Source organism: Phacochoerus africanus, chromosome X (assembly GCF_016906955.1).
Source record: "Phacochoerus africanus isolate WHEZ1 chromosome X, ROS_Pafr_v1, whole genome shotgun sequence".
Classification (NCBI taxonomy): Eukaryota; Metazoa; Chordata; class Mammalia; order Artiodactyla; family Suidae; genus Phacochoerus; species Phacochoerus africanus.
This window is the reverse complement of record NC_062560.1, coordinates 37,899,948-37,922,014: the sequence shown is the minus strand read 5'-3', so window position 1 is coordinate 37,922,014 and position 22,067 is coordinate 37,899,948.

Genomic DNA, 22,067 nt, shown 5'->3' with positions numbered 1-22,067 from the left:
CAGGCTCTTTGCACTTGTGGCTGCCTCCACCCGGAAGGGCTCGTCCCGCAGGCACTGGCAGGGCCGCCTCCCTCCTTTCTCTTCCATTTCCTGATCCGCTCCGCCTTCTCCCATCACTCTGTGGAGAACTGGGCTCCCTCTCCCAGCCCCTCCTCCCCTTCCCTGCTTTATTTTCCCCCCTAGCACTGCACTTACCACCTAAGAGATTATGCATCTTAACCATTGATTTTTTGTTTGTTTGTTTTTTAGGGCCACACCTGCAGCATATGGCGGTTCCCAGGCTAGGGGTCGAATCGGAGCTGTAGCTGCCGGCCACAGCCACAGCCACAGCCACAGCCACAGCAACGCGGGATCTGTGACCTATACCACAGCTCACTGCGATGCCAGATCCTTAACCACTGTGTGGGGTCAGGGATCGAACCCACATCCTCATGGATACTAGTTGGGTTCTTAACTGGCTGAGCCATGACGGGAACTCCCCTTAATCGTCGATCTTGATTATTGTCTATTCCTTCCCTGTTAGAAGGTAAACCTTTGTTAGAGCAGCAGTTTCAGTTGTTTGGTTCGCTGCTGTATCCTTAGGGCCTAGAACAATGCCTGCCACAGTGCGGGCACTTATTAAATATTTGTTGTATCAAAGATGATGGGTGGATGGATTAATGTTCCCTTGGCTTTCATCCTACAGGGGTTGTCTGAAAACCAAGGATGTTAGCTGGCCCTGCTCACCATTCCTAGGTCTGTGAGTGAACAGATTCTAAAAGTTCAGTGGTCATCCATCCTAGAATTTGATTTCTTCCTCCTCAGCCAACTTTCAATGCTCTTGATGTTCTTTGTGTGTGTGTGTGTGTGCGCGCGCGCTGCACCCGAGGCATATGGAGGGTCCCAGGTTAGGGGTCCAATCGGAGCTGCAGCTGCTGGCCACAGCCACAGCTCACGGCAACACTGGATCCTTAACCCACTGAGCAAGGTCAGGGATCGAACCTGCAACCTCATCGTTCCTAGTCGGATTCCTTTCCACTGTACCATGACGGGAACTCCTCCTGATGCTCTTGGTGTGGACCATGGAGTGACCATCTGCCACTTCCCTTTCTTGAGGCTACAAGTGAGGGCTTGAGGCTTTTTCTTGCTCTGCTGTAGCTCATAACCAGCAGGGGTGCTGCATGGCTTACTGTGGGGATGTTGCTCTCGGAACGTTCTAGAAGCCTCATGGGTCCTGAAGAGAAATGTATGAGCTTTAACTGCACGGTGGGTGCCAGCAGCCCTTGGTGCCCCTTAGAGATGAAGACGAGAGAGCCCCGCTTTCCCATCAACCCTTTCAGGCTGCCTCAGAGGAAACTTGTCTCAGAGGGTGAGCATCCCAATCTCAAGACGAAATGCTTAACTTTCCCTGAAGTATGGTCTTCGGCGACATTCACCGGGCCAGGGCGCTCGCTTTGCACATCCATAAGATGGGGCCACTGATGTTTCCTCAGCTGGTTGTTGTGTGGAGAGTAAATGAATAATGTAAACTGGGGAATCTATCAAAGTGTCTGGTTTTATTGCTACTGGTGGGCAGACCGTCTAGGGAGGGGCTGCGACTTGTGGGACGGGGGATCTTTTGCGGGAGCCTGGAGAATTGGCTGCCTTCTGGTCAGATCCTACAGCTTGCGAAACCTCTTCTGCTCACGTTTGGGACTTGAGATTGGCTTGGTATGTGGCTTTCTGTGACTGGAGGGTCGCCTTCCTTTTCTTTTATATTTTATTTTCTTTTAGTCTTTTTAGGGCCGCTCCCGCAGCATATGGAGGTTCCTAGGCTAGGGGTCGAATTGGAGCTGCAGCCGCCAGCCTACACCACAGCCACAGCAACGCAGGATCCGAGCCGCGTCTGCGACTTACACCATAGCTCACAGCAATACCAGATCGAGGCCAGGGATTGAACCTGCGTCCTCATGGATGCTAGTCAGATTCGTTATCAATGAGCCACAATGGGAACTCCGTGGAGGGTGGCCTTTCTTTTATTTTTTATTTTTATTTTTTTGCTATTTATTTATTTATTTTTGTCTTTTTTAGGGCCGCACCTGCGGCACATGGAGGTTCCCCGGGCTAGGGGTCCAATTGGAGCTACAGCTGCCAGCCTATGCCACAGCCACAGCAACGCGGGATCCGAGCCACATCTGTGATCTATACCACAGCTCACGGTCACACCGGATCCTTAACCCACTGAGCGAGGCCAGGGACCGAACCCGCAACCTCATGGTTCCGAGTTGGATTCGTTAATCACTGTGCCACAACGGGAACTCCTTTGCCTTTCTTTTAAACTGTGGCTCCTGGAGTCTCTCTCTGGCTGCTTTGGAGGTGGGAACGGCGTGAGCTGGGAAGGGAGTGACCGCTGGCCTTTCTTAGATTTTCCTGTGCGGTTCATTTGCATTTTCTGGCAAGCCGAGAGTTTATCAGCCTGCGGAGGGACTAGCAAATCCAAGCCTGCTCTTGCTGGATGAGAAAGTATCCTGGGGAAGCGGCTGCTCGGTGTGGGGAGAGCCGCTGGCCGGGGCGTCTGGAGGTGAGCCGTCTCCTTGTTTCTCCCCAGCACGTTGTCAACCTCGGGCCTCTCGGGGAACCTTCCTGGGCCCCTGCTGTCTGTGCGGCCAGGAGCTGCGAGCAGCTGGGCCAGTTTCTGAGCTGGTGGCATTTTATACTCGCGACCTTTCGGCAAGAATCATTTCAAACCTGGAAATCAAAATCCTGTTGATGTTCTCTGCCCTTTTCAAGGTGGCTGCTCTGCATTTCTGAGGCATCTCCTCCTTGGCAGACCCGTCCTGGGGACATTGCCAGGTCTCCTGTGGCTCTGCGTGAGGGGCTTCTCCCCTTGAGGGTCTGGGAGTTCCCGAGGGCGGGGGGGAAGCGCCTCCAGGGGAAAACTCTCACCTGACACGGACTCTCCTGGTGCATCAGTGCCCCAGCTCCCTCGCCCTTTGGGGGGACAGGTCTGTGGCATGCTCTACCCTCTGCCCAGAGCTCTCCTGAGGACCTGGATCTCAGTCGCCCACAACAAAATCTGGCTTATTAATGCCTCCTCCCTTCCCAGTCTCACTTCCCACCCCTCACCATGCTTCCTGGGTCCCCTCCTGTTAGGTGTCCCATTGTGTCCCCTGCAAATCCGTGTTTGGCAGCCCTAACTTCCAGAACCTGGGAGCGTGACTGCCTTTAGAGACAGGGCTTTTAAAGAGGTGATTAAGTTCAAATGAGGCCGTTAGGGTGGGCCTTAATCCAATCTGACTGGTGTCTTTATTTATTTTTCCTTTTTATGATAGCAAGTGCTTGCACCTGCGGCGTCTGGAGGTTCCCAGGCCAGGGGTCGAATTGGACCTGCAGCTGCGGGCCACTGCCATAGCCACCGGGACACCGGATCTGAGTCTCGCCTGCAAACTACGCTGCGGCTTTCAGCCATACCTGATCCTTAACCCGCTGAGCAAGGCCGGGGATCGAACCCACATCCTGACGGAGACATCGTTGGGTCCTTGACCCTTTGAGCCACAACAGGACCTCCTGGTGCTCTTATAAGAGGAAACTGGAACAGCAAAAAGACACCAGTGGAGCACGCACAGAGGGATGACCATGCAAAGAGGAAGCAAGAGGCGAGGAGCCTTGATCTCGGACTTCTAGCCTCCAGAACCATGAGCAAGAAATCTGTCGCTTCAGCCGCTCAGCCTGTGGTGTTTCGTGACGGCAGCCCAAGCTGACGCCGCCTCCTAAATAAACTACCTGCCTTCAGATCCCTGGCTCAGCGTCTGCTTTTCTGACGGCAAAGATTCAGGACCTCGTCAGCCAGGGCCGGAAGGTCAGGGCTCCGCTAAGTCCGTATCTCTTAGTTTGGAGGTTCCAGGCCGGTCTGCAAGGCAGACTCTGAGAGCAGTTTGTAGAGACGCCAGCTCGTCCCTGTTGGGCGGAGAAGGAGGCGAAGATCTGGGACCCCTGAAATCAACAGCGTCTTCATAGCCACCTTCTCATTTTTGGAAGTGGGGCTGGTTCGCTGAAAGGAGCCGGAGTCCTGCGGAGACATAGCCACTGGGAGAGGGGCTGGGATAATGCGCAGTACGCAGCACATGAATACAAATGCTTTTATTCACGTGAAATTGCTTCAGAATGAAGGGCTGCTCGAAAACTGACCCCCAAATGGAGCATTTTGCGTTACAAAATAAAATTGCATCCCTTCGGCTCCGAGAAAAATGCATATTGCCCTCATCTGAAATGTGGTGATAATTATATGCCGCATTATTCATCCTGTGTCATTTCTGGTCACATTCAGCATTTGGCACTGTGGCAATTTAGGGTGGGCTCGAAACAAAGGCAGTCACGCGAAAGGCACCGGGGACGGATTCCAGGTGGTCAAGGTAACTGGTGTGGCGCGAGGGACCTCAGGGCTCGCTTGCTCCTGGCTGACGCAGCTGCAATTGCAAATGTTCTCGGTGTAGGAGCATCAACGCTTGTGTGCTTTTCAGGGAAAGGGGAAGAGAGGAGAACGGGGACAGGAAAGCAGGTCAAATAATGCGAAGATATCGGAGGGGGAGGACTCTGTGTGTGTGTTTGTGTGTGTGTGTGTGTTTATCAGGCCAGGAAAGGCAGGGTCACCTGCTCTGGCCTGAGACACCTTGGGAGGTGGGTATTTAGTGATCAGTGAGGTGGTTTAAAGTGTTTTGTTATGAGCCGTATTATTTATCTATTGCCGTGTAACAAGTTACCGCCAAACTTTGCAGCTTAAAACAACAAGCATCTATTAGCTCCTGTGGTTTCTGAGGGTCGGGCCTCCAGAACAGCTTCGCTAGGTGGTTAGCTCTGATGGGATGTCATCAAGGTGTCACCTGGGCTGCAGTCATCTCCAGGGTTGACTGAGGTTGGAAGTCCCACTGCCAGAACGGTTCACTCCCGTGGTGGTTGGCGGATGACCTCAGAAGCTCTGTCCCCGCGGTCGCTCACGTGCTTGCTGTCAGGCCTGGGCTCCTCACCACGTGGGGCTTTCCGCAGGCTGCCAGAGTGTCCTCAGGACATGTCAGCTGGTGACCTGAGGGAGAGAGAGAGTGAGCCTGAGAGCGCTGGAGTCGGCAGGCAGCGTCTTTTGGTAACCTAATCTCAGAGGTGACATCCTATCGCTTCTGCTCTGTTCTATGTGTTGGAAGCTAGGCCCTGAGTCAAGCCCGCGCTCAGAGGGTGTGACTGCCAGGAGGTGGGGCTCCCTGGGGGCCCTCTCAGAGGCTGCCTGCCACAGGGGTCAGGCCCTTGCTCAGCCTCGCCGTCCTCGAAGGTTCTTGGGCCTGAGAAAGTTCTCATCAGAGCAAACGAATGTGGAGGGAAGACCTTCAAATGGAAGACTTGAAGGTCTAGGTTCTTCTTTTGTTTTCTTTGTCTTTTTTTTAGGGCCCCACTCGTGGCGCATGGACACTCCCAGGCTAGGGGTCGAATTGGAGCTGCAGCTGCCGGTCTACACCACAGCCACAGCAATGTGGGATCCGGGCCACGTCTGCGACCTACACCACAGCTCACGGCAACGCCGGATCCTTAACCCAGTGAGCGACGCCAGGGATCGAACCTGAGTCCTCGTAGATACTATGTTGGGCTCTTACCCTGCTGGGCCACAGTGGGAACTCCTGCAATTCCTGTTTAGACCTTTCTCTGCCTACCTCTTCCCTGGCCAGAATGTGTAAGGGCATCTTCGAATCATTGGGTCTTTCTGGATGATATTCTGGTTTCCGGTCCTACATAATTTCTATTTCCTCTGCTCGGAAATAAAGATTTGAAAAGTCCCTCTCGTGTGAGGTTCTGGGGGCCGAAGTCTTCTGGAGGGGGAGACAGGCCTTCCCCCCCACCCCGGGATGCGGGGGGAACCTTGGAATGGTGCGCCCTGAGCGCGTCTTCCCCGAGGGGCCGGCCTGCGCTGGGCAGCCTGGAGCCCTTTGGAGAGCCGGCCTCTGGCAGCTGCCCGCCACCTCCCTGGGGCGCCTGCCACTCTCTGAGGTGTGCTGTCCAGGGCAACGGCGAGGGGTCCCCGGGTGACTTGGGAGGCAGGAGATGTCAGCTCGCCCTCATCTCTGTGACTTACTAGCTTTGGGGCCAGACGGAAGCTCCCTCTGGACGGGGCTCTGCCTGCCTTGCTCACTATCACAGCTCCAGCTCCTGGCACAAGCCCTGCTTGCGATTCTTTTTAATTTAATTTTTTAATTAAAGCCTAATTTGCATACATTGAAATGCGCAGAAGGTGTACAGTTTGATGAGTTTTGGCAAATATATGCATCTGTGGAACCACCACCGCAGTCAAGATATAGAACATTCCCATCGTCCCCAAAAGTCCCCCCGTCCCCTTCCCAGAGAATCTTACTAGTCACCGGAGGCGGCCCCTGTTCTGATTTCTGTCGCCATAGGTTAGTTTTGCCTCTTCTTGGATTCTCTAGAAATGGATCATACGGCATATGTGTTCGCTTGTGCTCGGCTTCTTCGGCTCAACATGTTAATCTGTGAGATGCAGCCACGTCCTTGTGAGCGCTGCTGGCACCTCCTTGGTTTTATTTTTGGCCACACCCTCAGCATGTGGAAATGCCTGGGCCAGGCACTGAACCTGAGCCACAGCAGTGACAACGCCAGATCCTTAACCTGATGAACAACCAGGGAACTCCACACTTTCCTATCACTCACTAGTATTCCGTTATAGGGGTCTATCACCATTCATTTATCCAGTCACCAGTTGCTGGATATTTGAATTGACTCCAGTTTGGAGCTATTATGAATAAAGTTTTTATGAACATTCCTGTGCAAGTGTTACTTTGGACATACGCTCTTCTTTCTCTCAGAAGCACCTAGGAGTGGAGTTGTGGGGGTGCAGGCTACTCATAGGTTTAATCTTGTGAAAAGCTGCCAGGTTACTGTTCAAAGCATCCCTTCCATTCTAACCCTTGGCCTGGCCTTTGAATTTTTTTTTTTTTTTTATTTTTAGGGCTGCACCCTCAGCATATGGAGGTTCCCAGGCTAGGGGTCGAATTGGAGCTATAGCCGCTGGCCTACACCACAGCCACAGCAACTTGGGATCTGAGCCATGTCTGCAACCTACACCATAGCTCACGGCAACGCCAGATCTTTAACCCACTGCGTGAGGCCAGGGATTGATCCTGCATCCTCATGGCTCCTAGTTGGGTTCATTACTGCTGAGCCACAGCAGAAACTCCTGGCCTTTGAATCTTGAGCGGAAGGGTGGAGGCTGGTTTGTCCCCAAGTCTGCCTTGGCCCCGGCCAATGTCAAGCGTTCCTTCTCTAGACTTCCAACCTATTATGCCAACCTCCAATCATCTTCCAGCAAATTCTCTTTTGCCTAACTTAGAATCCCTTTCTATTGCTTGCGACCCAGGAACCCTCGCTAATCGATAGGGCACCTCGCGCCCAGGAGGACCTCCTCGAAGTGCAGCTGCTTTGGTATTAGAGGCAGAGAAGCCTGGAAAGTTCTGAGGGATGGAGAGCGGCGCGGGGGGAGGCTTGTAGATTGCACACATGTAGGAGGGGAGGAGAGAGAAGACAGGGAGAGGGGTTTCCAAGATGCCTGGCCATGCAAATGTCATTTGTCACTCAAGTCTGGGGGAAAGGCCCGTTTTAGTTGGCATTTTGGTCCCTTCCAGCGTGAGCTGAAGAGATTCAAGAGGCGCCTGCCTTTCGAGAGGGGAAGAGGGTTTCCGAGGCTCCTTGGACCAGCTCACTGCGGGAGGGGAGGCGGGCCTTCTCTGACAAGCCTGCTCTCCGACTGGCCGGTTTGAAACGTGCCTTAACCACCCGGGGCAGGGATGTGTAGGAGCACCAGCTGCTTTTGATTCGTGGGTTAAGGCCCCTGCAACTTTGAGGCTTCTTTATGTTTGTAGCAGCCTGGCCCAAACAGACAGTAATCCATCTGCAGGAAAACCCACTCCCACCACAAAAAGATTTTTTTTGCGGGGGGTGCATAAACAATGAAGAGAAAATGAAGGAAAATAGGCTTTGTTTGTTTTTTGTAAAAAAAATATTTATTTATTTATTGGAGTATAGTTGATTTGAAATGCTGTGTGAATTTCAGGTGTACAGAAAACAGGCTTTTTTTTTTTGGCCATCCCATAGCATATGGAATTGCAGGACCAGGGATCAGCTCTGAAGGGTGATTGCAACTTATGCCACAGCTGTGCCGGACCGCGGATCGAACCTGTGTCCTGGCGCTGCGGAGATGTTGCTGATCCTGTTTCGCCATAGTGGGAACTCTGAGAAGAGCCTTTTTTTGGATCATTGCAGTACCTTTGGAAAAATCGATGGGAAGAGTTCTGAGCAAGAGAAGTTGCTTGTGGATCTGCGAGCACTGGCGTGGGCGTCTAGGGATGGGGTTAGGTGACAGCTGGCAAGGCCTTGCCCCTCTGGGTCTTGGTTGCCTTCTCTGGAAGATGAGAGCTGACATTGGTCTTGTCTAGACTCTTTCCGTTCTGGTCATGCTGGCGGCTTTTTTTTTTTTTTTTTTTTGGACCACACCTGCAGCATTTGGAAGTTCCCCAGCCAGGGATCAAACCTGAGCCCTAGCAGTGACAATGCTGGATCTTTAACCCATTGAGCCACATGGGAACGCCGTGGCAGCCTTTTTGAGGCTAAAAGGGATGGAAAGGACAAGCCAGCACAGTGGGTCCCAGCTTGAATCCACTATGCATTTGGGGGAACTCGTTGCAGCAAGCAGAACTCAGGCAGGCCTGGGAGTTCCTACTGTGGCTCAGCAGTAATGAGCTTGAATAGTATCCGTGAGGAGGTGGGTTCAATCCCTGGGTGTTGCTGAGAGCTGTGGTGTAGGTCGCAGATGAGGCTTGGATCCCGAGTTGCCATGGCTGTGGTGTAGGCCGGCAGCTGCAGCTCCAATTGGACCCCTAGCCTGGGACCCTCCATATGCCTGTTCTTGAATTTCACATAAATGGAATCATACAGTGTGTCCTCTTTCATGTTTTGGCTTTTTTCATGCATCATAATGCATTTGAGATCACCCAAGTTGTTGTCATCTATCAAGAGTTTATTCCTGGGAGTTCCCGTCGTGGCTCAGTGGTTAAGGAATCCAACCAGGAACCATGAGGTTGCGGGTTCGGTCCCTGCCCCTGCTCAGTGGGTTAACGATCCGGCCTTGCCGTGAGCTGTGGTGTAGATTGCAGACGCGGCTCAGATCCCGAGTTGCTGTGGCTCTGGTGTAGGCCAGTGGCTACAACTCCGATTCGACCCCTAGCCTGGGAACCTCCATATGCCGCGGGAGCAGCCCAAAGAAATAGCAAAAAAAAAAAAAAGAGTTTATTCCTTTTGATCCCTGAGTAATTTTTCATTGTATGGATGGGCCACAGTTTGTATTTTCATTAACTCACTGGTGGACATTTGCGTTGTTTCCAGTTTGGGGCTGCTGTGAGTAATGCTGCTACGAATATTCACATTCAAATCTTTTCATGGACAAATACTCTCATCTCTCTCGCAATAGGTACTCAGGGATGAGAGAGCTGCGTCTAATGGCAAAGGCATATATAAAAATTTTTTTTTCTTTTTAGGGCCGCACCCGTGGCACATGAAAGTTCCCAGGCCAGGGGTCCCATTGGAGCTACAGCTGCTGGCCTACACCACAGCCACAGCAATGTGGGATCCGAGCCGCGTCTGTGATCTACACCACGGCTCAAGGCCACTCTGGATCCTTAACCCACTGAGCGAGGCCAGGGACCGAACCCGTGTCCTCATGGATCTTAGTTGGGTTCGTTAACCTCTGAGCCACAGAGGGAGCTCCCAAAGGCATAAATAATTTTAGCAGAACTCGCCAAACTGTTTTCCAAAGCGGCTGTACCATTTTGCGTGCCCCTTGGCAATGCCCCACAGCGCCAGCTGTGCCTCACGCTTGTCAGCACACAGTGGTGTCGTTTTCGTTTTAGCCATCCTGGTGGTTGTGAAGTGGTATCTCGCTGTGGTTTTAACCTTGGACTATTCTTCAGTTCCAGGAAAAGTATGATTCATCCGAGTAGTGTTGAGCATGGCTCCGTGCCAGTGCGCTTGTAACCTGGCATGTGAAATATCCGCAGAGAAAAGCTGATTGGAATTCCAAGGAGCGCTATGTGCTGCTTCTTCGTTCAACACCAATGGGTTGTCTCTCAGCATAACCCAGGACACTGACCCCTTTCAGTTCCCGCCTTATCAGCCCTTGTTTTGCATTAAGTCATGGAGGGAGAGTGAGGTCCACGCTCTGCCGGCTGCGGGCACAGCAGCTCCTAGGGCGGAACATCCTACTAGGTAGGAGGACGCTGCCTGCACCCCATGGAGGCACTGCTTGTCCTCCCATAGGACCCTGCCCCAAGGGCCTGCCTCAACACTGCTCACACACAGGAATAGGGTAAAGTCCTGGCCGGAGCTCAGAGGTTCTTCATGTGGCGTACATGAGCTGACTTCATAGGAGTCCACGAGCCATCAGAGTTGTATGCGCAATTTAGTTTTCTGGGTGTATTTTTTTTGGCTGCACCTGTGGCATATGGAAGTGCCCGGGGCCAGGAATTGAAGCTGAGCTGCAGCTGCGCCTCAGCAGGAACTCCCAGTATGCACGATTTTGCATGCACATGATTTCATTTTTTCTGTGAAAGAGAAAGCTCATAGCTTTCACTGAGGTGTCAAAGACAAAGATTGGCAGTTGACCCTCAACATCTATTTTTTTCTTTTTTTCCCCAGGAATAGAGCCCCTGAATTCTTTCTGAGCACATAGGGTGTGTGAAATAAAGACTACATTTCCCAGCCTCCTTTGCAGGCTAGATGGGATTAATTGTTGCCTAAGAGGATCTAAGCAGATATGTTATGTGCTAGTTCCAGGAAGTGTTCCTAAAGGGAAAGGGACCATTTTTCTTCCTGCTGGCTGGAGGGCAGATGTGATGGCTCGAGCTTGAGCAGCCATCTTGGACTATGAGGTGGCAAAAGTCTGGCACTCTCATGAAGATGGAACATTATACCAACTTTGGGTGCCTCCTATGGACTTTACTTATGAGAAAGGGAGATACATTGTTTCTCTTGGTTAAGCCACTGCTCTATTGGGTTTTGTGGTAGGCAGCCTCTAGGTGAAATTCAATGATCCTGTCTCTGGGGATTCTCACTTTGGTATAGTCCCCTCCCATGTTGTTGCAGAGTCGGTTGGTGTGACCAAGAGCATATGGCAGGAGCGATGGCATATCACTTCCGAGATTCGGTTATAAAAAGATTGCTTCTTATGTCTTGGGTTCTGTCTCTGTCTCTCTCTCATGGATCACTGGCTCTGGGAGAAGCTATGTTATGAGTAGCCCTACCAAGAGGCCCATGTAGCAAGGAACTGAGGCCTCCGGCCAACAGCCACGTGAGCGAGCTTGGAAGTGGATGCCCCTATCCCAGTGAAGTCTTGAGAGTCTGCGCATCCAGACAACAGCTTGGCTGCAGCCTGAGCCAGAACCACCCAGCCAGGCTGCTCCCGGATTCCCGACCCTCAGGAACTGTGCGAGATAATGAATGTTTGCTGTTTCGAGCTGCTAAGTTTTGGAGCAATTTGTTACCTAGTAAGAGATAATGAATACAGGCTTCCTGTCACTAGAGTAACCAACGCCGATCCTGCAGGTACACCCACAGACTATTAAGAAGCATCAGGCTAAGAAACATCGAGGCATCGCTAACGCTGGGTTCCCAGCCCCAGATCTTCAGAACTATGCTTCTTGGCGTTAGACCAACCACGTGGCCAATCTGGGCCTCAGTGTCCTCATCTGTAAAGTGAGATGGGTGCTCTGGAGGAGGGTGGCCTTTTTTTGCAGCTGAAAAAGTCTCAGACTGTGGGTAGAAAGGAAAGCAGCGGAGAGTGGGATGGGCAGAGCCCAGAGTGTTTTTCTCTGGTTGGCATAAAATTATCGCCAACACTTTGAGGCGCCTCCTTGGGCCTCTCCCCAGTCTGGGTGGGTGGGTGAGGCTGAGTCAATGGGTCTGCCTAAGAAATCAGCGAGAATTTTCTAGAAGGGTGGTACCCAAGTGGGAAAGCAGAGGGGCAGGGAGAGAAGAGGTTACCAAAGGAGAGAAACCCGTGAACGTGGCTGTGAATCGGGGCCAGGGAAAAATTCCTGAACGCCGGGAACTGCTGAGGAATTTCTAAAATAGTGCAGCGCTGTTTAAGTTGTTGCTCGTATGGTGCTGAAATCTGTTTCTATGACTCCAGACTCACACAGACACACACGTGTGGGCACACGCACATACACACGTGGCCCCCCACTGTGCCTCGTTAGCCCGGCGCTACAGCAAAGCGTAGAAGGAAGGGCACAGAAACTGCATCCGAGCGGCCTGCTTTTGAATCTGGGCTCTGCCTCTTACCAGCTGTGCGACTTCAAAGCTCTTCCCTCCCCTCTCTGGTGAGCCTCGGTTTGCCCTTATGCAATCAAGCATCCTCCATGGAAGGCCCTGTGAGGAGGAGACCAGGCCCAGCCCTCGAGGCCCTGGGCCGGGTCTGAGCTCCCTGCCAGCGCTGGGGGAGCAGGGCCTCAGCTGTGCCTTCTCACGGTTATCCTTCCTCTGCCTCTACCCGCTGCAGGCCACTCACGCTTCTGGAAAGGCTGAGCTGAAAAACCTCCTCTTCTGCTGGGTGTCCACCTCCCCACCTCCCCCTCCCCCAGCCACAGGAAGCGGCTGTCCCGTGTGGCACCACCCCTGAGCGGTCCCTCCTCCCCGAGCCCGAGAGCCAGACCACCCTGGGTGGGTGCCTGGATGACTCCTGGTAGAAGCCCAAGGCCCGGAGTTCCCTTGTGGCTCAGTGGGTTGAGAACTCGTTTAGTATCCATGAGGATGCGGGTTCGATCCCTGGCCTCGCTCAGTGGGTGAAGGATCCAGGGTTGCCGTGAGCTGTGGTCACAGATGAGGCTCGGATCCTGCGTTGCTGTGGCTGTGGTGTAGGCCAGCAGCTGCCGCTCCGATTAGACCCCTAGCCTGGGAACCTCCATATGCTGTGGGTGCAGCCCTAAAAAAGACCAAAACAAAAAAAGCCCAAGGCCCAGGCTGGTGGCTCGGGGGCAGAAGGGCCTGTCCCTCAAAGACATGGCTCCCGGGAGTGCTGTCGCCATTTTCTTGGTGATCTGCTTTGTTTTTCTGGGTGTAGAAAACCTTAAGCAAGTGAACCAAGCCCATGGGTGACAGAGCGGCAGGTTGACTGGGAGTCGGCCTGGGCAGGGGGGTGGGTCGGGTGAGCTGGGCCTTGGGTGAACGTCCCTCTGAGAGGGAGGGGCCAGTGCTGGAAAGGACAGCCGTGACAGCCATCACCGCCCAGGGGGTCACCTCCAGCACCCTGGAAACTCCAGTACCCTGTGACATTGCGTCTGGGAGACCTTCATTTTCCCTTGGGGTCGCATGGCACCCTCTCTCGTTGGTGGCATGGGGGTGGCGGACTGCAGCGCAGAGCTGTGCGGGAGGCTGTGGAAGGTGCCAAGGGGACAGAAGCCATAGAGGAGCCCGCTGCGACCCACACGACAAACATCTGTCATCCCTGCTGATGCCTAGACACTCTGAATGTACAGCCTCAGACCCACGTCCTTTCTCTGTCCCTTCAGCGTCTCTCCAACAGGCTCTTGGGAACTTGGCCAAGGCCCGGCTGAGCTGACTGCTCCTTTCCGGACCCGGGAGTGGTGGGTGTGGTGAGGACACGTGGGTGCTGACTGGCTGCCACACACCTTGACTGTACCCGGCAGGGCTCCCCAAGGATGGAGGCCCAAGCCTCAGCATGGCCAGATGTCCTCTGCCCATTCTGTAAACTTCTGGGAATCATGCCCTCAGAGCACCTTTGCAGTAGACTCATCACCAAATTCACTAGAGAGTGATAGAGACCAAAATACCATTTTTTTTTTTCTTTTTAGGGCTGCACCCACGGCATATGGAGGTTCCCAGGTTAGGGGTCGAATGGGAGCTCCAGCTACTGGCCTACACCACGGCCACAGCAAAGCCAGGTCCAAGCTGCATCTGTGACTTAAGCTGCATCTTGTGGCAAAGCCAGATCCTTAACCCCATGAGTAAAGCGAGGGATCAAACCTACGTCCTCACAGATACTCGTCAGGTTCTTAAGCTGCTGAGCCACAACGGGAACTCCCCAAATGCCAACAAGATAATCACCTGGAGGAGCTTTATATCAGGCTGCCAAACAAAAGACCACCGACCGGGTGGCTTAAACAACAGACATTTATTTTCTCATGGTTCTAGAGGCCAGAAGCCCAAGGTCAGGAGGGTTGGTTTCTTCAGAGGTCTCTCTCCTTGGCTTGCAGACAGCCGCCTTGTCCCTGTGTCCTCACATGGCCTTTCTTCAGTGCTCGCATCCCTGCTGTCCCTCTGGGTATCCACACGTCCTCTTTTTACAAGGACCCAAGCCAGGAGTTCCCTGGTGGCCTAGCGGTTAAGTACTTGGCATTGTCACTGCGGTGACTCAGGTCCAATCCCTGGCTTGGGAACTTCTGCATGCTGTGGGTGTGGCAAAAAAAAAAAAAAAAAAAAGACATGAGTCAGATTGGCTTGAGTCCAGCTAACAGCTTCATTTTAACGTGATCACCCCTTTCAAGGCCCTGTCTCTGAAGGCAGCCACATTATGAGGCTCTTGGGGTTAGCGCTTCAATATATGAATTTGGGGACAGCGGGTGACACAATTCAGTAACAAGTTCAATCTGGTGTGAGTTGTGGGACTGACCCCCAGCACGGAGGCGGCTGGTGGGCAGACAGACCTACCCAGGAGCCCCGGCCCCCGAGTCTGAAGGTCACGGGGCTCTGGGGGACCAAAGACGACCATGGATGCTGTGGTGCTTCTTTTCCCATGGAGAGGCGGGCTTTGTCAGCCCTTCCCTGAGTCTGGGCTGGGCCCCGGCTGCTTTGACGGATGAGGATGGCAAGAAATGACGCTGTGCCTGTGTCAGGCTTGGCTTTTATGAGGACCAGCAGCCTCTGCCTTGATCTCTGGGGGCCCTGAGCCTTCATGTCAGAAGTGGGACCCCACGGAGAAGCCATGGTGCTCCCTGGCCTGGGAGAGAGGCCCCGCCGAGCCAGCCTCCCAGGTGCCCCTGCCAAGACACCAGGCACGGGAGTGAAGCCACCTTGGATGCTCCAGACAGCACAGCCACTGGATGAATGCCATCAAGTGACCCCAGACCCTGCCAGGTGCTGTTGAAGAGTTCCCAGCTGTGCCCTGCCTGAACTCCTGACCCCAACATCATGAGAAATGGAAAGGAAGGGGCACTTTGCTCCGCCTGTGTATCGGTGTCTGTGTGTGTGTGTGTGTGTGTGCGCGTGTGTGTGCGTGTGATGGGGAGGTTTTAGCAGACAGCGCCGTGGAGGAGATGGGGCTGGAAATGGCTATTGCCAGGCAGACACAGGGGAGTGGGGAAGCTTCTCAGCAAAGGAAGAGCCAGTGTAAAGTCACAGAGCTGTAAGGTCACAGAAGCTGCCAGACCACGGAGCTATGAAGTCACAGAGCCGGGAGGTCAAGAACTGTGAGGTCACAGAGCTGCAAGGTCACAGAGCCTCGAGGTGGCAGAGGTGGGCTAGAGCCCATGGGGGAGCTGCTGGTGCCCGCCCACAGCAGCACAGGTTCCAGCTCTTGTTTACACATTATTTTCCCCTAATTGCATCTGAGGCTGGTGGATGCCAGCCAGGGAGGGCCCGAGATCGCATCAGGGAGCCATCTGCAAATCCCCGTGCAGGGGGTGGCAGCCTGAGGGCAGCTTTCCTGCTGGAGGGGGAGTGGGAGGTTGGGGCGGGGTAGGGGGGGGGAGCTAATCCCAGGCCGGCTCCGTAGTTGCTCAGTGGGGCGGGGTGGAGGCAGGTGCACCGCCCCTCCTCCCCTCCTCCCCGTCCCCCTCCCCCGTCTGTCCTCCCTGGACTTTGCCTTCAGATTTAGCTCCGTCATCTGAATGGCGGCTGACTGGGAGCCCCTGGTTCTAGAACGCTGCGTGGGGGCTGCTGAGTCTCAGCCTCCCTCTTCTTGAAGGGGTGACCAATGTCCTTGTGTGATGGCTCAGGAGTCCGTGGGGATGAGAGGAAGCCAGCGTAGGTGGCTTTGGGGAGAAGCTCTGGGGACCTGGCTATTTCTCAGGGGAGAAGTACCCCCCCCGCCACCCCCACTGCACTCCTTCTCTGTCAAGGTCAAGTAGAATGAAAGCACCAATGTCCAAGAAAGCACCCTGAGGCTCTTAGAGGCCCATCCAAATCCAGATGTCTGCTGGGGGTCCCAGTGCCGAGAGCCACACATGCCGCCCCCCTTGACTCCTCCCGCAGCCCCTGGAGAGGGTGCCGTACCGCGGCTAGCCCCATTTTGCAGATGAGGAAACTGAGGCTTCGAGAGGGAAGGGGCTTGTCTGAGGCCACTTAGAGTGACACAAGGATCTACCTCACTCATGGCCCTGTGCTCTCCTCCACCTCGCACCAGTGCTGTCGCAAAGACTGAAGAGATATCCTTGTTCCTTTGTCTGGGCTGGGGGTTGAGGGCACAGACTCTGGGAGCCAGGCCACTTGGGACAAATGCCACTCGACCTGTGTGACCTCGGGCAAGTGGCTCCACATCTCTGGGCCTCAGCTACCTCATCTGCAAAATGGGGCAGGCACTAGCACCTGCCTCAGGGCGCTGATGAGGAGGAAATGTGTTAACACACGTCTTGGGAGGCTTAGAGCAGAGCGTCTCCTGTGTTGCTAAGTATAGATGCCATTTATCCTCCGTATCTGATTGCACCGCGGGTGGCCGTGACTATATCTGTCTCCCCCCATTAGACTGGAACTCCTGGAGGGCAGGGGCGAGAGGAATTTACAGCTGCGTGGTAGGAACCCCCATTCCATCCCACCTCTCTTGTCTGCACCCCCCCCCGCCCCCGCCTCCCATTTGGGAGGAATTCTCTGTGTTTGCAGATCACCACGGAAAGGAATTAAACGGGCTCCTTCGGCCCTGGGGTCTTAGAAAGCCAGGCAAGAGGGAGTCAGGGAGAAAGGACAGTGGGTGGGGTGCCAAGGTGCACGGTGCTGCTTCCCTGACTCCCTGGGCCCCTCCCTGGGAACCAGGCTGCCCCCGCTTCCCTGCCGCAGGCAGCCTGGGCCGGCCCTGGGCCCTGCGGGCCTCCACCCTTCCCAGAACCCCAACGAGTGTCTCCGGTTCTGGGTGCCTTGTCCTCCCCTGTTCCCCGCAGCAGCTCTGCACACAGCTCTCGGCAAGAGTGGCCAGAGCACTGCAGAGAGGCCTGTGGAAGGAAGGGCTTTGTATTCAAACGAGGAAGCTAGGGCCCCTGGCCGCCGCGCCCCCCCCCCGCCCCCCTCCCCCGGCTGTCTGCTTGCTGTCTGCTCTCCTGGCTGCAGACTTGCAGAAAGGCCACGAGCTGAGCCTCTCAGGACACGGCAGTGTCCAGAACACCGCTCCCCGCAGCTGCCCTGCTGGGGGAGGGGAGGGGTGCTGGGCTGCGCTGTGGGCAGGGGTGGAGAAGGACCCTTGGAGGAATAAATGGGTCTGGTGCCCCCCTGGCTTGGTCCCAGGGCCTCTCACGGCATTTCCTCAGTCCATCATCACGCTGTTCAAAAGAACATGAAAAAGGGAGCTCCTGGTGTGACTCATGGGTAACGAGCCCCACTAGCATCCATGAGGTTGCAGGTTTGATCCCTGGCCCTGCTCAGTGGGTTAAGGATCCGGGGTTGCCGTGAGCTGGGGTGTAGGTCGCAGACGCGGCTCGGATCCCGCGTGGCTATGGCTGTGGCTGTGGTGTAGGCCGGCGGCTACAGTTCCGATTCGACCCCTAGCCTGGGAACCTCCATATGCCACAGGTGCGGCCCTAAAAAGCAAAAAAAGAAAAGAAAGAAAGAAAGAAAATGAAAAAGAATCTGTATAACTGAGTCACTTTGCTGTACACCTCCGAACTGTTTTCCACAGTGATTGTACCAACTTACATTCCCATCCAACAGTGTAGGAGGGTCCCCTTTTCTCCACACCCTCTCCGGCATTTGCTCTCTGCAGGCTTCTTAATGGTGGCCGTTCTGAGCCGCGTGAGGTAATACCTCCTTGTAGTTTTGATTTGCATTTTCCCGATAATTAGCCATGTTGAGCATCTTTTCATGGGACATGCTGGTGATTTGTGGAGAGCGTGCCCTCCCAGGAGAAACTGGTGGAGGAGTGAGGGCAGCAGGCCAGGCAGAGGCCGAGGTTGGGCAAGGATGTCGTTTCAGGGGCCATCTGGCCTCAGCTGAACCCCGAGGGGGAGCTCTGGGGCGTCCGTTGCAGCAGAGCGCCTGAGAGTCAGAAAGTGAGGAGCGGAAAGAGGAAGGCTCTTGGGCGGCACCAGGAGTGGTGGCCGGAGCCCACGCGGGAGGGGGGCCAGGCAGACGTTCCCTGGTCCCCTGGCAAGGCTCCCTGTGGTCCTCTTGTTCCCGAGGTGTCCTGGAGAGGAGAGTGGGGTCCTGTCACCCCCACACAGGGACATTTCTGTACAGGAGTGCCTTCTCTAGTCCCACGGCTCCTTGAAGGGGGGTGGCCCTTTTAGTATTTCCATGTCACCACCGAGGAATCTGAGGCCCGGGAGACCTGACAGGGCTGGGAGGTGAGTCACTGAGGGAGAATTCACCTCCTGGGTTCCCTTTCCTCTGGGAGGAGAGATGCAAGGGGGGGGGGAATCTCCCCCCCCGCAACCCGTGCTCCCTCCACCGCAGCATTTGTTCAAACACAAACACCAGGGCCAGGAAGCGGCTGGGAGAAGGGTTTCTGCGCCCCCCAGGCCCTTGCCCAGCTCCCACTGGAGGCGGAGCCCTCCTTTCCATCTGCTTAGAATTGTCTAGCGGGGAGGGGGAGGGCACAGGGCACAGCGGGTGGTGGAGAGGGACCTGACTAGTCCTGGCCCTGCCACCAAATAGCATGCGACCATTTAATTTCTGGGCGCCTCCAATTCCTTATTTATTTATTTATTGTCTTTTTAGGGCCGAACCCGCAGCATATGGAGGTTCCCAGGCTAGGGGTTGAATCGGAACTGCAGCTGCCAGCCTACACCACAGCCAAAGCCACACCAGATCCGAGCCACATCTGCGACCTACACCACAGCGCACAGCCACGCTTGGTCCCTGACCCACTAACCGAGGCCAGAGATCGAAAATTGCATCCTCATGGATACTTGTCAGGTTCATTACCGCTGAACCATAACGGGAACTCCTCCAATTCCTAATCGGTAAAGGGATAATGGTTGCCTGGCCCAGCACTTGACAAGCTCTTTGTGAGGCCCGTTCAGATCAGACAGCCAGGTCACAGCTCATCGCATGGAAGCCAGTACTGGTCTAGCATTGCTGCTATAACAAAAGACCACAAGCTCAGTGGCTTAGAACAACAGAAGTTTATTCTCTCACAAAGCTGGGGGCCAGAAGTCTGGAGTCAGTTTCACTGGGCAGAAATCGAGGTGTCAGCAGGGCAGCGTGCCCTCTGGAGTGTTCAGGGGAGAATTAATTCCTTGCCTCTGCCAGCCTCTGCTGGCTGCGGGCCTTCCTTGACCTGTGGATGCCTCACTCCAGACTTCAAGGGCAGCATCTTCAGATCTCTCTCTCTTTGCTCCGTCCTTACGTGGCCTTCTCCTCTTGCATTTCATTCATGCAGACACTGGGGAGCAGGGAGGTTACACAGTAGCCCAAGGTCACAGCTGGTGAGAGAGCTAGAATTTGAACTCAGGCCTCGGAGACTCGAACCTGTGATCTCTGTTCCATCTCTGCCAGAGCCCGTCCGAGCCCTGCCTGCCCGCCGGAGGCCCCTTTTGAGGCCGGCTGGTCTCCAGCGAATGAATCTGGTCCTTGAGGATCAGGCTGGGCTGCGGTGTCTAAATAAAGGGCTTCCTCAGGATTAGAGCAGAGGTCAGGAGAGGACGCGGGCTGCAGCTGACCAGCCCGACAGGGTGGCCCTGGTGGCCCATCAGAAGGCTGGGGGCGGGTGGCAAGCTCCAGCATCCAGCCCTCAGCCAAAGCCGGGCAAGCCGGGGTCTCCAGGGCGGGGCTCAGCCCTGGGTCAAGGCCGACACAAAGCCCGGCCGGCGGACTAGGACCACCTACATTTTTAAACAGATATTTTAGAGTGAAGGGGCCACGTCATCGCTTGGGGTTGGAGAGAGAGGACGGGCCTCAGGCTGAGGAAGAGAACCTTCTTTGCTTGAAGGATGTTTTCCTTTTTATCCTGATGCCTGCCAGGGACTTTTCTGCCGCCTTCTCGTTGTCCCGATGGGGGAAATGGCAGAGTCTGTCTGTGAGAGTGTTTAGTTCTGGGGAAAAGGTCAAACAAGCCTGCGTGTGCGTGTGCGTGTGCGTGGAGGGTGAGGGCATAGAGCGATTTAATTTTTTTTTTTTTTAAAGCCAGAAGTCGACACTGCTTACTCCATTCCACGTTTCTTACACAGAGAAAGGGAGCCAGAGCAAAGGATCTCAGAACACGGGAAACACAGCTGTGGCTGAAGTCGTATCTGGGTTAAAAACCCCAGGAGTGCGCCTCTTTAATTTTTTGGTACAGCAGGATCAAGGAATCGATTCAGTCTGGTTATGCTTCCGACCATTGTTTCTGTGGGCCGTGTTTGATCTGTGTTTCACGTGCAGATCTGCTATCCATGCTCTGAAAGAAATAATGTATTCTGCATTGCACTGGGTCAGGCTCAACCATGAAAACCCTTTTTATTATTTTTTTTTTTGGATGATTTCAAAGACACACACACACACACACACACACACACACACACAGGCTCTGTTTGTGTAAAGGATTAAAAAAGAATGAAAGGCCCAATTTGAGAACATGAGCGGGGTTCCAGAACACGGATGGGGCTGCGGGAGTGGCCGAGGCCGGGGGCCCTCACCCACTGACCTGGGCCAGCCGTGTCCCCTCTGAGTTGTGTGTGTGCGTGTGTGTGTGTGTGTGTGTGTGTGTGTGTGTGTGTATGTGTGTGCCGGACCCCTGCGGGGAGGGGACGGCAGGCAGGCCCTTTGATGGGCGTGCCTGGTGAGGTTATTCTTAGTGACAATGCTTGCCAGGGAAAGAGCAGTTTTCACAATGGAGAGTCTTCCTCTTCCTTCGGGTCAAAACAAGCCAAAGGAAGATGAAAATGACACGAACCAGGGCAGGATCCTGAAACCGTGACAGGCCGAACGCCTCCCGGCTCTCCAGCAGGCTGAGAGGTTACTGGCGTTTTAAGGGCCGGAGGGAAGTTGTAGCCACTGCGGGGGTAACACACACGTGAAAAAATGTGAGGCCAGACAGGCAGGGCAAATAAATAACCCGATGCTGGCAATAGGAGACGTGCCTGGAGTTTTAGCGCGGGCTTGTAAAAGTTGACAGGAGCCGTTTGGACTGGAAAGGGCCGTGTGGGTATCGCTGCCAGGTTTTGCCAAGCGCCCGGCTGTTGAATGCTGCACAATTGAATACATAAAAAAGAAAACAACAGCCACAAAGGGGGAAAAAAAAAATCGCAACACGAAACCACCCACGCAGTGTCCACCCAGCCCTCCCCGCTCGGAGCCTGTGGCGTGCCTGTGATAACATTGCCCGCTGCGCGCTCTCCCTTTATTTAGATAAGGTGTCCGCCCGCTGCTGCTCTTGGCCCCGAGCCAGCTTTCTGTCTCCAAACTTGGGGCTTCAGCGCCACACAGGAGACCCAACTCTCTGATGCCGCCGGCCCGGGTGTCAGCAGCAAGCCCGAGGGTCCCCGCGGCTTTGTGTTCCCCGAAGGATGATTTGTTTGACAACGGGCTCTCCTTCCAGACGGTTCTTCCCGGCCTGGCACAGCGTGTGGATCCTCGGAGATGCCACAGGGCTGCGGAGAGCCGGAGCAGGGCCCTCTGGCCCCCCGGGGGCCCGGCCGCTGCCGGGTTCCGATGACCACCCCGGAGAGAAAAGCCAGACGGAGTGGAAGGCCACAAGGATCTCTGGTTTCATGGCCTGATGGAAGCGTTTCTGCTCCTCAGGCCTGCAAAGTAAGGGCTGGGGGAGCGGGTCGGACAAGACTGGACTTATTCTATGGCGCACAAAAGATTTTTAATAAGCTCGGAGAAAGGGCCGCCGCCCCCACCGCTCGCGTCTTTCTCTCCCTGGC